The sequence below is a fragment of the Rhinopithecus bieti genome, unplaced genomic scaffold (genome assembly GCF_001698545.2).
Source record: "Rhinopithecus bieti isolate Rb0 unplaced genomic scaffold, ASM169854v2 scaffold_32012, whole genome shotgun sequence".
NCBI lineage: Eukaryota > Metazoa > Chordata > Mammalia > Primates > Cercopithecidae > Rhinopithecus > Rhinopithecus bieti.
This window is the reverse complement of record NW_016814432.1, coordinates 899752-914935: the sequence shown is the minus strand read 5'-3', so window position 1 is coordinate 914935 and position 15184 is coordinate 899752.

The window sequence follows — 15184 nt, the reverse complement described above, 5'->3', positions numbered from 1 at the left end:
CAGGCCGCGTTCGGCGTCACTAGCCCGTGGGCGGCTCTGGGGCTGCGGGGCTCGGGGCTGGGGCCGGGGTCGGGGCGTGGGCGGGGCGGGGTCTCTAGGCGGTCAGGATTCGGGGCTGAGATGCGGGGGCGGGGCCAGAGCGAGGCCGGGTATCACTCGGGAGTGGAGGAAGGGAGCGGGGTGCGGAGACGGTGATCCGGGGAGGACCTGCGCGGGGCGTGGGGCGGGGCACAGATGCTCCCCGGCCTGGCTCCGAGGAACTGCGAGCTGGAGGCGGGGCGGTTGCCGGAGCACTGAGCGCCCTGCCCGGAGTCCCACTGAGCCTGGCAAGGAGGGGTCGCTGCATCCCGAGGGCCAGCCGTGAGCCGAGAGGTGGAGTAACAATTGAGGGCGTATGCTTAAGAGCAGCTACGTCATGCACCCCCAAATCGAAGGTTTGCAGACCTGGTAGGACACCTGGGGATCAGAAGTGATTTTTGGAGTACCCAACTTTTAGTGTCAGTTAAGAGTTCGTGGATATTTTTGAGTTCTGCTGAGGCATATGCAAAGTATTTTCTTTGGGGAAGAATTCTTAAGAGTTGGAAGGGCCATGGCTGTGTCACCTTGTCCAGTTCCCAGAGAACCAAAAAACAACAAAACAAAACAAAACCACCCCTCTAAATTCTGTGCCCAAGTTGTCCTATCTAAGCATGCCTAGGCGTTTTAGTATTAGGTAGCTGACACTTGTGGACCACCTATAGTGAGCCAGGCTAATTGTAAGTCTTTTGACAACCCTGTAAGGAAAACGATATTGCCCTTTTGAGCTGATGTGGGAACTGAGACCCAGAAAGATTAACCTGGTGAATTCCCCAAAGACATGAGGCTTGCAAGTGGGCAGAGTCCAAGTCTCAAGTAACTTGAGCACTAAGTTTCATCAGGTAGACCTGGGTAATAGTGTAGGTGGGGCAACACCGAAAGTCAAATAGAACAATTTGGGCTTACCCCAAAGCCTTTCTCCAGACTTTTTTTTTTTTTTTTTCCCCCCCCGAGATGGAGTTTCCCTCTTGTTGCGTAGGCTGGAGTGTGATGGCGCAATCTCGGCTCATTGCAACCTCCACCTCCCGGATTCAAGTGATTCTCCTGTCTCGGGCTCCCGAATAGCTGGGATTACAGGCATGCGCCACCAGGCCTGGCTAATTTTTTGTATTTAGTAGAGATGGGGTTTCACCTTGTTGGTCAGACTGTTCGTAAACTCCTGACCTCAGGTGATTCACCCGCCTCGGCCTCCCAAACTGTTGGGATTACAGGCGTGAACCACCACACCTGGCCTCTCCAGATACTACAAAGTGGTAGTTGGTAGGCAGAGCTGCCTCTCTCAGAGACCTTGACTCTCTCCAAGGCTGTTAGGTGACCCTCAGAGGTAATGGAAATGCAGTAATCAGATATTGCAGATAATACAAGACTCATTCATTTCCAGAAGATGAAACGGCTGTTGTGGAAATATTTTTAAAATCTCGTACTGGTAAGCATATTTTGATAGTGAAACCGTTTGCAATACAAGCAAACTACTCTGAGGCTTATACCTACCACAGAAAAGAGTGGGGTGTGGGAAATTAGCTTATCTTTTTCAAAGTATAATTTTAAAAATATAGAAAGAGCATGTGTCAAAGATTTACTTAGCTCGTTAATTAGGGAACCAACAGGGTGCTAAAGAAGAAGTTAAAAGACTAGTTAATATAGTCAATGTAAAAAAAAAGAATGCTGGAATAGATTGCAAAGTTAGAAACAAAACTGGTTAATATCCTACAGAGCAATAAAACCATGACCTCGGGAGGAATGTTTTTCCTGTTAGGTAAATCATTTGCACCTCCACCAGCTGTCATTCACTAAAGTCCCATTATATCCAGCATTTGAGAGAAAGGAGATGGTTGAAGAGACAGACATTCCTGGCAGAGGGTCATCTTGGGTCCATGTTTGGTTTACTAAACTGTTAAGAGGTCTCCAGACTATGCCTTGTAAACATGGCTGCCATGGCCCTGTGGGTGGGAGGGCCAGTTGCAGCAAAAGGGAACCATTGTGATTTGGGTAGATGCTCCACCTGAGCTTGAAGATCTTTGTATCTGTGCTAAGGAGTTTGGATTCCGTGCTGAGCGCAAGCAGAGAGCCGTTGAAGATAGAGTTGGCATGCCCAGCTATCCAGTTCTCAGTGAAATCCTGGACTCCAGATGTATCTTCAGGGTGTAATGCTTCTGGAGAAGAGTACGAAAGGCAGAAGCTCAGTCAAGACCTCTCTAAAGCGCTAATCTTCACCCTGTTATATAACCAGCTTCCTCTGGCGCTTATGAAAATCTTGGGGAGGGGGTCCTGCAGTCTGGTTAGATCCTGTCTAACCTGTGTATAGGGAAAAAAACCAAAACACGGCGGTGGCCTTAAAGTGGTAGAATTGCAGGGGACTGATGCTGCCTAGGAGGGCCGTTGATGTTCTTTGGGTTCAGAGAATCTCAGACTCTCTTAGCAGGTGCCCAGGAGATGTTGTCTCCGGCTACAATGAATCTTTGGGGTCAGGGTATCAACCTCACAGTGTTGTGCTCAGTGGTAGTGCGATGTTTCTTTTTTGAGATCACAGAGTAGATTATATCAGAGTAGAATGTTACATGATGACTCTGTCAGTCATGATCATTTTTATTTTTATTTCCAATATTTGCATCATCAGATACTGTTATTACAGCATATACAAAGTCTGTCGTGTTCAGTCTTGAGGAACTATTCTGATACACACTGTCCAATTAATAGGGCAAGCTAGAAATCTGGAAGAGTCTTTGATTCCCTTACCTCACTGACGCCTCACATCTATCATTCACCAAATACTAGTGATTCTGTCTCCTAAATATATTTTTTTAATTTCCCCCCCTCATCTCATATCCCTCTACATGGTCTTAATTCATGCCCTCATTGATGTTGAGATGACTGTTACCTGGATTCCTGTAGCAGCCAGTTCCCAGTGTTGCTAATTTAGTACCACCTCTGCAATCCATTGTCTCCCTGCTTCCTGGCTGGTCTCCCTAAATTTTAAATCTTACACCCCACACGATTCTCCCCGGTCTCTCCCCAAGACTGAACATCTCTTAGTGAGCCCCCTTTGCCTGCTAAACAAACCCAAGCTGCTTAGCACTGGCAAATAAGGCCCACAAGATTTCACTTGCCTACCTTCTCAGGCACCTCTTTCCAGCCCACACGTTAACTTCCCATTTCAGGTGAACTTGGGATGCCCGGTTTCTCTGAGTTTCCAGGTTCTCTCGTTCCAGGCACTGGCATATCCAGGAATCTCCTCTGACCCACCCACTGGTTACTTCTCTTCTGAGCTCCTGCAGTCTCCTGGGTGTTTCTTCTGGCCCCTATGTCACTGTGTTTTATGTCTGATTAGTAATCTGTTTTATTACAAGGGGCATATCCTGGGAAGAATTCTACCCTATATTCAACCCCATTTCTCATTTCCGGACACACTACTTGACAGAAATACTCTGTGAAGGTTTGTTGGATGATGGATGAGCTGTTGAAAGTTTCCTTCTAGAGCATGCCTTTCCACATTTGATAATAAGTCTTGAGTCAGTTGCTACCTTTTTATTAAGTTGTCAGAAGGTGTTAACATGAGTGTTTTTGTGGTTTGAAACGTTGCTCTTTCAGTGAGTGGTAGCTAAAGCAAAGGACTTTGACTATTGCCAAGTTCCTGTGCCGAAATGAACTGGGAAAAGTGGTACGAAGGAAACTATGGTGATATTTAACTCTATAAATTTCTGGGTGAAAAATCTATTATAGCTTTTTCCATTAGTTGTTAAAATGATTAGTCCATGTTCGACGTTCTGTATCATAATTGTTTCCTGCTTTAGTTAGGTGACAGCTTGAGATAAATTAAACCTGTGGCATTATTGTGCTTCCTTTACAAAATTAATCCTCTTTTCTTCTTCCTAGCTAGGCTTTGTATCGCCTTCCTACACAACCTTATATGTCAGAGATATTAAAAATAATATGCTGGAATATTACCTGCTTTGGGGCGTTTTTCTTATTTCCCATCGTTATAATTTAGAGAAGAAAGTCATTTCAAAAGTAAATGTTTGACTCATTTTATCACCTCTGTCTGAGTGCTTTACACCTGCGTGATTTGTTCATTCATCCAAGGCTCTTTTATCCACTCTGTATGTTGCACAAGCATTAACCTGACCTTGTATTTGAGGATTACTTTTCAACTATCCTTCTGTAGCAAAAAAAGTCATTTTTGGAGGACTCTATCTCTGAAAATGATTGGAACTGATAGATACACTGTGTAAGAAATGGCTGTTTTTTTCTGGAGTCATTCCGTTTTTTTCTCGTTTACATCAGTTTAAATAAATTTACCTGTCCTAATGAATACATAAGAAGAAGAACAATACCTACAATTTAGTCAACTACAGAGAGCCACAAAGACAATTATATGTATTCAGCACAATGTTATATAATTTACATGCATTTAAGGGCTGAGAAGAATGTTCAAGAATGGCATCCCTGGTTCGTAGACGCAGATGGTGTCCTTATTGACTCAGCAAAGGTGCTCCAGCTTTCTCCATTCCGTATAAGAAAGAAGTAAATTTAAAATTTCATCCATAAATCAGCAGCTTGACTTCAAATAAGGTTAGAAAAACATAATTCATATTTTTTATTTTTGCAGTTTGTGTATTTGAGAATTTGCCTACTTGCTAAAATTTATTTGTAAACATTATTTTTTATTTATCTCTCTTTTTTTTTTTGAGACAGAGTCTTGCTCTCTCTCCTAGGTTGGAGCGTGGTGGCATGATCTCGGCTCACTGCAGCCTCCGCCTCCTGGCTTCAAGTGATTCTCTAGCTTCAGCCTCTGGAGTAGTTGGGACTACAGGCATGCACCGCTATGCCTGTCTAATTTTTTTGTATTTTTAGTAGAGATGGAATTTCACGATGTTGGCCAGGCTGGTCTCGAACTCCTGACCTCAGGTGATCCACCTGCCTTGGCCTCCCAAAGTGCTGGGATTACAGGTGTGAGCCACTGCACCCGGCTTATTTGTAAACTTTAAATCAATACTCATGGGGCATTTGCAACATGTCCGGAGTGTTGGCAAATTTGACTTGCCTGAAGCACATATTCACGGCTGAGGTCAAACAAGGTGACCTTCTGCCTTCTTCTTTCAACCGTCATACTATAAACAAATACCTTTTTGGGATTTACTTAGTGCCACATATTTTCATATGATTGTGCTTTTTTTTTTTTTGCGATTTGCTGGTTAAAATGGCCTGCAAGCTTAATGCTGAATTGCTCTCTAGTATAAAAGCGATAAGGCTGTGATGTGCCTCATAGAGAAAATGTGAGATAGACTTCACTCAGGCCTGAGTTTCTAACGCTGTTAGCAACTTCAGTATTATTGAATCAACTATATGTATGTGTGTGTGTGTGAGTGTGTGTATATATATATATATATATATATTTTTTTTTTTAAATGATGTGTCTTTCAACAGAAACACACATCAGATAAGCTTATGTATTGACTGGTTGATGGAAATGTAACCAGAGACTCAAAGGAAACTAATCCTGTATTACCCCTAGAAACAATGGTTCAGTATTGACTTACTCAGTGTTTGCTATGACTTTAGAAAATCTAATTATCATGAATAATGAGAATTAACTGTATATGCAGCTGTCTTAGGTTAGGATCTCCCAGAAGCAGACCCCAAGAGAGGAGTTTATTTGGGGAATGATTCCAGGAAACCTTGGTGTAAGAGTAGAGAGTTCAAAGAGGCAAGGAAAGGCAGGCATTAAAGGGTAAAATCATCAAGCAAGTTACCTCTGTGGACAACTGACACTCAATTCTACTGTAGTATCCTGGGCGCCAGTGAAGAACATGTGCCTCAGGTGTCCTTCCTGAAGGGAGGAAAGGTAAGATATTTCTAAGTATTTGGGTTTTTTTTTTTTTTTTTTTTAAGTGAAACAGAGTCTCACACTGTCACCCAGGCTAGAGTGCAGTGGAGTGATCTCGGCTCACTGCAGCCTCTGCCTCCTGAGTTCAAGCCATTCTCCTGCCTCAGCCTCCCAAGTCGCTGGGACTACAGGTGCCCGCCACCATGCCCAGCTAAGTTTTTGTATTTTTAGTAGAGATGGGGTTTCACTGTGTTAGCCAGGCTGGTCTCAAACTCCTGACCTCGTGATCCGCCCACCTTGGCCTCCCAAAGTGCTGGGATTACAGGTGTGAGCCACCACGCCCGGCTGTATTTGGGGATTTTTCGTGATCTTTCTCTTATTTCTAGTTTAATTCCACTGTATTCCAAGAACGTTCTTTGTATGAATTCAATTCTTTTAAATTTGTTAAAGTAGTTTTATATCCAGTAGTATGTGGCCTATCGTGGTGAACATGCCATGTGTCGTCACAAGAGTGTGCATCCTATCATCATTGTCACTTACTGATTTTGTGTCTCCTTGTTCCTTAAATTACTGAGAGAGGAATGTTGATGTCGCCATATGTAACTGTAAATGTGACTATTTCTCTGTTCAGTTCAATCAGTTTTTGCTTCATGCATTTTGGAGCTCTGTTGTTAGGTGGATACAAACTGATGACTGTATGTCTTCTTGATGAATTGACCTTTATTATTTTGTACTGTCCCTTTTTATCCCCGGTAATTTTCCTTTATATGAAGTCTATTTTTTATATTAATGTAGACAAGACAGCTTTCTTTGGATTCGTGTTTGCGTGGTTTATCTGTTTTCATTCTTTGACTTTTAATATATGTGTATCATTATATTTAAAGTAGGTTTCTTTAAATATAAAGAAAAAAAATCCAATCTGACAATCTTTGTTTTTTAAATGATATATTTAGACCATTTACATTTAATATGATTATTGATATTATTAGATGTAGACCTCCTATTTTGTTATTTTTCTGTTTGTTTTGCTCTTCTCTTCTCCTTCCTTACCTTCTTTGAATTGTTTTAGTATTCCATTTTAATTTATCCATTAGGGTGTTTTTTTTTAAATTTTTATTTTATTTATTTATTTATTTTTGCTTTATGTCTGTATTAGTCCATTCTCACACTGCTATAAAGAACTACCTGAACTGTAATCCCAGCACTCTAGGAGGCTGAGGCAGGTAGATCTCTTGAGCTCAGGAGTTTGAGACCAGCCTGGGCAACATGGTGAAACCGCATCTCTACAAAAAATACAAAAAAATCAGCTAGACATGGTGGCACATGCCTGTACTCCCAGCTACTCAGGAGACTGAGGTGGAGGATTGATTGGGCCCAGGAGGCAGAGGTTGAGCTGAGATTGTGGCACTGCATTCCAGCCTGGGAGACAGTGCAAGACTCTGTAAAACAAAACAAAGCAAAACAAAACAAAACAACAACAACAAAAACCCCAAACCAACAATCTTCCTGGGACTGGGGAATTTATAAAGAAAAGAGGTTTAATTGACTCATGGTTCTGCAGGTTGTGGTGGAAACATGGCTGGGGAGGCCTCGGGAAACTTACAGTTATGGCAGAAGGTGAAGGAGAAGTTGGCACATCTTCACATGGCAGAGCGGGAGAGAGAGAATGAAGGGGGAAGAACTACACACTTTTAAACAACCAGATCTCTTGAGAACTAATTCACTGTCACAAGAATAGCAAGGGAAACATCTGCCCCCATGATCCAATCACCTCCCACTAGGGCCCATCTTCAACACATGGGGATTACAGTTCAACATGAGATTTGGGTGGGGACACAGAGCCAAACCATATCAATCTCTTTGTATTTTTTTCCAGTGGTTGTTCCAAAGAATATATAATATTATTATATATATACACATACATATATATGTATGTGTGTGAATATATATATGCACACACATACATATATATATATAGTTTATCTGGATTTAATATTTAACAACTTCAAGTAAAATGTTGAAGACTGGCAACCATATAGGTTTCTTTACCCTCCCTGTTTATGTTATAGTTGTCATCTGTATTACATTTGGATACATTGACACCCTCCCAAACAGTGTTACAATTTTTGCTTTCAAACGTCATAGTTTCAATAACTTAAAAAAGTGTTATTTAACTAGATATTTATGATTTCTACTATTTTTTATTCATTCCTGAAGTTTCAGGTTTTCTTCTAGGAACATTTTTCTTCCACATTAGCTTCCTTTAGGAATTTTTCTTAGATACATTGGCAATGAATTCTCTGTTTTCCTTCATCTGAGAATATCCTTATTTTACATTCATTCCTGAAGGATATTTTCATTGGATATAGAATTCTGAGTTGACATTTTTTTTTCTTTTAGCATTTTAAAGATTTTACTCCACTGCCTTTATGGTTTCTGATGAGGAATCATTAGTATTCACTAGTATTTGAGTTGTTGCTTTGCTATGGCTGCTTTCTAGATATTTATCTCTGGTTTTCAGCAGTTTAATTTTGATGTGTGTTAGCATGGTTTTCTTTGAGTTTATTTTGTTTGGTTTTTCTAGACTTCTTGAATCTATGCATTTATGTCTTTTGCCATATTTGAGGAATTTCTGTTCATTGTTTTGTCAAATGTTTTGTCTGTCCTGATATCTTTCATCTCTTGTTCAGGGACTCCAGTGATACTGGGATTGTCCCACAAGTTCCTGTGGCTATTTACCTACTTTTAATCCTTTTTCTCTTTGTTTTACAGAAAGGTAATTTTTACTGATCTATCTTTAAATTCACCAACATTATTCTCTCTCATTTCAATTCTGTTATTGAGCCCACTTAGTGCATTTTTTAAATTTCAGGTATTCTGTTTTTCAATTCTCAAATTTCTATTTGGCTTTTTAAAAAATAGTTTCTCTTTCTTTGCTGACTACTCATGTCTTTCTTTTATATTTGGAAGTGCTTACATTCACCTCACAGAGGAAGGTCATAATGACTGCTTTAAATTATTGACCCCTATGCATTTGGTCTCTTGCACTTAACCCCTTGCATTTTTTTATGCCTCCAGTGAACCTGTTTTGGGACTCCACTTGTCCATTGGACTTCCCCACCCTCACTGCTGTGGCCTGCAATTGACAATATCATGTCAAAGTCATGTCTTGAGTCCCCAGCTAGGCTAGGATCCTTGCTGATTCCTCTCCCTCAACAGTATCTTTGATCATGCTGGGCAAGCTGAATTAAATTGTTGTCAGTGCTTTCATTAATAGAAAAATTGCAGAAAAATCACAGGTTCAATTCAGCCAATGTAACACTTCATTATAATAATACAATGTGATTATTGTCTTGAATAACGGTTTTCATTCTAAAGCATCTGTAGAATTTCATGGGGCAGAAATGTAGTGCACATTTCATACCTCCAAATGTTTTAAGCCAAATTATAATTGCAGGCAGCCCTTATAAATCTAATTATATGCCTTACAGTGACTCCACAGGTACCCAGGCCAGATGGAATTAATATATTAGTGCTGCTATTAATCACGTGAGATTAAGACAAATAATATAACATGATTATGTAAAATGATCTGCCATTTATCTGCTGTGATCACCTACTTCATTAAGGTATTGGCAGCATTTAGCAAGGTGGGTGTTGCCGTCTGTTTTTGTTGCTGTAAAAGAATACATGTAGCTGGTAAGAAAAGAGGTTTATTTGGCTCATGGTTCTGCAGGCTATACAAGCAGCATGGCACCAGCATCTGCTTCTGGTGAGCAGCTCAGGCTGCTTCCATTCCTGGTGAAAAGGAAAGGGGAGCTGACTTGTGCGGAGATCACTTCCAAGAGGGAAATCGAGAGAGAGGTGGGAGGTGCCACGTTCTTTTTAATGTCCAGTTATCTTGGGAGCTAACAGAGTAAGAACTCACTGATACCGGCCGGGCGCGGTGGCTCACGCCTGTAATCCCAGCACTTTGGGAGGCCGAGACGGGCGGATCACGAGGTCAGGAGATCGAGACCATCCTGGCTAACACGGTGAAACCCCTTCTCTACTAAAAAAAAAAATACAAAAAAGAAAAACTAGCCGGGTGAGGTGGCGGCGCCTGTAGTCCCAGCTACTCAGGAGGCTGAGGCAGGAGAATGGCCTAAACCTGGGAGGCGGAGACTGCAGTGAGCTGAGATTGCGCCACCGCACTCCAGCCTGGGTGACAGAGCGAGACTCCGTCTCAAAAAAAAAAAAAAAAGAACTCACTGATACCTACTACCCCATCCTCCATCTCTTCGTGAAGAGTCTGCCCCCAAGATCCCTACACCTCCCATTAGGCCCCCCTTTTAACACTGAGGATCACATTTCAACATGAGATTTGGAGGGGGCAACCAAACCGTATCAAACTATGGGAGCGGTAAATTGACAACATCTACTTACTCATTCAAAAGAAATAGTGGGTAAAAACATGAGATGATCCATGGATGTTTCAGCTTTTCTGTCACTGACCCTGCTTACTGAAACGCAATAAATTCCTTCCTAACTTAAATAAAGTAATGGCAGATATGCCTAAGGCCACAAATCTATTTAAGGTAGCTGGAGTTAATTTGATTAATTGTGGATTTCTAGGCAGTAATCTCTTAAACTTTGTACTCAGCTTTATTCACTTTCAGAAGCTAAGATCAACTTTTCTGTTGCTGTCATACTTTCAAAAACTCATATTAAGTGCAATTGCTGATCTCAAACCCATTTAAAAATATTCCATTGTGTTCTGGGTAATTTCATTTCTTTCCATTAATTTCATGTTGAAATGTTTGGCTATCGAGTGCTGTGATAAAACCTTTCCTCATGAAACTTTCCAGAGAAAAATTTTTACTTTATTTCATAAATTATAGATGCTCAGAATTGAAATTCATTCCTTTATGTCTCCAAGAGGTGCTTATTGAGTGGTTACTATGTACCAGAACTATCCTGGGCACTAGGGAGTGAACCAGACATAAATGCCTAGCTTCTAGGGAGGTCACATTCCAGTGGAGGAAGGCAAAAGTAATAGGTGGATAAATGTATAAAATAATTGCAGTTGTTAAATATTATGTAGAAAATGGCCAGCTCATTTAAAACCTTATAGGGTGTGTTCAGAGTTTGGATTTCATTCTAAGAACAAAGAGAAGTTACTGGGAATTTAAAGTGGAAAGTGTAAGCAGGCTCACTATACACTGGTTATCAACTTATCACCCACCCACACATCAGGTTACACGAAGTGGGTTCATTACTCACAGAAAGGTAGCCAGGAACAACCGAAGCCTAAGGTCCATTGTAAGCTGGTCCCTCAAGGCTCAGGAAAGCTGCCCTAGGCAGATGGAGTGTTGGCTGTACATCCTCCACTTGCACTGCAGGTGAGGGATCCCAGAAAGTACCCTGCTCTGTGTTTTACACTCCGGAGTCCTGGGGGGTCACTGGACCAAAGCACCGAAGGACATCCTGTTTCTGGAGGGGAACTGGAATAAAGCCCAGGCTGTTGTGGCCAGCCTCTCCCTATCTCAGGACATTGCATTCCCAGCACATTTTATACTTATTCTTGAAAACCACAAGTGAGAAAAGTAGAAGAACTGGGTTGATTCAAGGTCACCTGGATAACTGTCTGCAGAAAGATGTCTTTAAAAGTCCAAACTGACTGCAATATTTTAAAATGGGTTAAAGCAAGAACGAGTAATTAAGGGTGATAAATGTTCAGATAAAGATGAACTGGAATCAAGGTGGGAGGAGTGAAGGCGAACAGAAAGAAGGGTTCTCTGTAAACTGTAGAATATACTTTTAGATCACTAGAAATATTGCCTACAAACAATGATATATGTTTTCTTTTTCTTACTATAAATATAATTCTTATTTGTTTTATATATTTTGTGTTGGCTGCAATTTCCAAAACATAAATTAGTAATGGTTATGGAGGATATCCTCTAGGGTTTTAAATGTGATGTTGGTTTTTTGGTTTAGGAGAGAGAACCATTTCATATTAATGCATTATTACTCTGGTTCTAATTTTTGAACAGTTTTCAACAGGAATGGATGATGGATTTTATTGAATACTTTCTTGGTATTCATGAAAAGATTCTGTTTTTTTACTGACGCCTTGCCTAAAACTAATATGTTTCTTAATATTAAACCAATTCTATTCCTGTTTCTGTAACTTTGACTTTTCTAGGTATCTTACAGAAGTAGAATCATACAGTATTTGTCTTTTCGTGACTGGCTTATTTCACTTAGCATGTCTTCAGGGTTCATTTATATCATAGTACATGTCAGAATTTTAATCCTTCTTAAGGCTAGATAATATTTGATTACGTATATATATGTATATACACCACATTTTGTTGATTCATCTGCTGATGGACACACTTGGGTTGATTCCAAATTTTGACTATTGTGGAAAATGCTGCTATGAATATAGGTGTACAAATTCTTCTTTGGCTCCTAGTTTTCCATTTCGGGAAGTATATACTCAAAAGTGGAGTTGCTGAATTATATGGTAAACCTATTATTAATTTTTTGAAGACCTGCCATAATGTTTTCCTTAATGGCTGCATCATTCCTACCAACAGTGCACAAAAGGTCTAATTTCTTCACAAACTTGCCAATACTTTTATTTATTTGTTTATTATTATTATTATTTTTTGAGATGGAGTCTCGCTCTGTCTGGAGTGCAGTGGCGTGATCTCGGCTCACTGCAACCTCCGCCTCCCTAGTTCAAGTGATTCTCCTGCCTCAGCCTCCCGAGTAGCTGGGACTACAGGTGCGTGCTACCATACCCAGCTAATTTTTTGTGTTTTTAGTAGACATGGGGTTTCACCATGTTAGCCAGGATGGTCTCGATCTCCTGACCTCGTGATCTGCCCACCTCAGCCTCCCAAAGTACTGGGATTACAGGTGTGAGTCACTGTGCCCGCAATCCAATACTTATTTTTTAAATTATTTTTAATTTTTCTGGGTGTATAGTAGGTGTATATGTTTATGGGGTACATGAGATATTTTGATACGGGCATGCAAAGTGAAATAATCACATCATGGGGAATGGGGTATTCAGCCCTTCAGGCATTTATCCTTTATGCTATGAACAATCCAGTTACACTTCTTAGTTATTTTAAAATGTACAATTAAGTTATTGTTGACTGTAGTCACTCTGTTGTGCTGTCCATAGTAGGTCTTATTCATTCTTTCTAAGGACTTGTTCTTGTACCCAGTAACCATCCCCACCTCCCTGTCAGCCACCTACTACCCTTCTCAGCCTCTGGTAACCATCCTTCTACTCTCTATATCCATGAGTTCAGTTGTTTTGATTTTTTAGCTCCCAGAATTAAGTGAGAACATGTGGTGTTTGTCTTTCTGTGCCTGGCTTCTTTTACCTGACATAATGATCTCCATTTTATTAAAAGTGAGCTCACTGTAGATGAATGGATTTGTTTCTGAGGTCTCTATTCTGTTCCATTGGTCTATGTGTCTGTTTTTGTGCCAGTGCGATGCTATTTTGGTTGCTATAGCTGTGTAGTATAATTTGAAGTCAGGTAATGTGATTCCTCCAGTTTTGTTCTTTTTTCTCAGCATAGCTTTGGCTGTTTTTTCTCAAGATAACTTTGGCTTTTGTGGTTCCATATACATTTTAGGATTTTTTTTTCTATTTCTGTAAAGAATGTTATTGGTATTTTGACAGGCATTGCATGGGATCTGTAGGTCACTTTGGTAGTATGGACATTTTAACAATATTGATTCTTCCAGTCAATGAACATGGATTATCTTTTCATTTTTTGGTGCCTTTTCCAGTTTCTTTCATCAGTGTTTTATGGTTTTTATTGTAGAGATCTTTCAGTTCTTTTTTTAATTCCTAGGTATTTACTTTTATTTGTAGCTATTGTAAATGGTATTACTTTACTTTTAAATTTTCACATTGTTCATAGTGGGGGATATAGATATGGTACTGATTTTTGTATGTCAATTTTATATCCTGCAACTTTGTTGAATTTGTTTATCAGTTCTAATAGTTTTTTTTTGTGTGTGTATGGAGTCTTTAGGATTTTCCAAATACAAGATCATATCACCTCCAAACATGGATAATTTGATTTCTTCCATTCCAATTTGGATGCCTCTTACTTATTTCTCTTGTCTGATTGGTCTAGCTAGGACTTCCAGTACAATGTCAAATAACAGTGGTGAAAGTGGGCATCCTTGTCGTGTTCCAGATCTTAGAGGAAAGGCTTTTATTTTTTCTCCCATTCAGAGTGACACTAGCCATGTGTGTGACATATATGACTTTATGACAGTTGAAGTATGTTCCTTCAATACCCAGTTTTTGGAGGTTTTTTTTTTTTTTTTTATCATGAAGCGATGTTGAATTTTATCAAATGTTTTTTCGGCATCAATTGGAGTGATTATTGTTTTTCTCTTTCACTCTGTTGATATGATGTATCACAATTGATTTGCATGTGTTTTACCATTTTTGCATCCCAGGGGTAAACCTTACTTGGCCATGATAAATGATATTTCTAATCTATTGTTGAATTTGGTTTGCTAGTATTTTTTTGAGAATTTTTGCATCAATACTAATCAGAGCTATTGGCCTGTAGCTTTCTTTTTGTTTTGATGTGTCTTTGTCTGGTTTTGGTATCAGGGCAATGCTGTCTTCGTAGAATGAGTTTGGAGGTATTCCCTGCTCCTCTATTTTTGAAAGAGTTTGAGTAAGATTGGTATTAGTTCTTTAAATATTTGGTAGAATTCAGCAGTGAAGCCGTGAGTTCCAGGCCTTTCTCGACTGGAAGACTTTTTTATTATGGCTTCAATCTTGTTACTTGTTATAGGTCTGTTCATGTTTTAGGCTTCTTCCTGGTTCAATCTTGGTAGGTTGTATGTATCTGGGAGTATGTCCATTTCTTTTGGACTTTCCAATTTGCTGGCATATAGTTGCTCATAGCAGCTACTAATGATCCTTTGAATTTCTGCGGTATCATTTGTGTTGTCTCCTTTTTCATTTCTGATTTTATTAATTTACATCGTCTCTCTTTTTTCTTAGTTTGGCTGAAGGTTTGTCAGTTTTGTTTAACTTTTCGAAAGCCCAACTTTTTGTTTCATTGATCTTTCGTATTGTTTTCCTTATTTCTACTCTGATCTTTATTCCTTCTTTTCTACCAATTTTGGATGCGGTTTGCTCTGAATTTTCTTTTTTTTTCCCTCATTTTTTTTTCTCCTTTTTTACCAATTTTTGATGTGGTTTTCTCTAAATTTTTTTTTTTTTTTTTTTTTTTTTTTATATAT